The following is a 1,235-nucleotide window of genomic DNA, read 5'->3' as shown; positions in this document are numbered from 1 at the left end:
CTTTTGATATTACTGAGAAGTCGGCTACTTTTTGAGTCCATTCAAAAGTCGCCGACTTCTTTTAGAACTAAATAACTATTAACTTTAATAAATTATACCATATTCATTATAGTCTCAAAAATGTGTAAAAACACAATAGTTGTTATAATTTGTTATATTATAATCATATAAATATAATTTAAAAAATGATTTGAGAAGATATAATTGGGACGGTATTTTTTTATTTCTTTTTTTAATAATAATTATATTTTTATTTATATGTTTTTTTTTTGAATTCCTTTTTTTTGATAAATGGTATTTTGAATAGTTATTTAACTAAATATTTAGGTCAGCGACTTTTAAGACCATTGAAAAGTCGGCGATTTTCAAAGGGACTATAAAGTCGCTTAACAGCTATTATATAGACAAAAACGGTAATAAAATTAATTATGAAATATAGAAAAGAATGTATACTTCATCTTAAAGAAAAAACGAAAATATAAAAACTATAACTTGTACTAGATTATTAATAATTAATTATTAATGTATTATTATTTATTCAACATAATCAATTCCAAAACATTAAAAAAAATTTTTCTAAAATTATAAGAAAAATCACACCAAAAACATTTTTTGTTATTGAAAATATTTGAATCAAAAGTTCAGGTATTAATTACAAAAATACTAAATGTTAACTATATAAAATAGATTTTAATAAAACCAATTTCTAAAGCAAGTAACAATTAAAAATTGAAAACTTTTTGAAAACTGAGAAACAAGAAATGGAAGGGAAAGTGAAAGAATTTCTTGACTGGTTCAATGAGTCCACTGATGGTTCTGTGAAGTCAACACAAGAACTTTCTGATGGAGTTAAAATCATTCATTACGTTTCTTTGGTGATTAAACGAGATATAAAAGTGATTGACCCCGTGAAAACAGACAACGACAAGAAGACTAATTTCGAAACTATTTACTCTATTTTAAGCACCGATTTCATGTACACATGTTCGATCTCAATTCAAAGTGTCATTTCTGGCGACCCCAAAGAAGTGTGCAGACTTTTGGAAGTACTAAGTTTCTTATTTAGAGTAAAACCACTTGGAAAAACGTCGTTCAAGCTTATCAAGGAGATCAGTATCGAAACCCGGACTGAAGTTAACAGTGAGCGATTTAACTTTTGGGAAGAAAGGTACCAAGTGTTGGGCATTCATCATCACCCACACTTCGCATCGTCGTTGTCTGAAGAGAAAAAAGCA

Source organism: Entamoeba invadens, assembly GCF_000330505.1.
Source record: "Entamoeba invadens IP1 unplaced genomic scaffold scaff_1105074726033, whole genome shotgun sequence".
Lineage (NCBI taxonomy): Eukaryota > Evosea > Mastigamoebida > Endamoebidae > Entamoeba > Entamoeba invadens.
The sequence above is the reverse complement of the archived record's forward strand: the minus strand, read 5'-3'. Positions refer to the sequence as shown.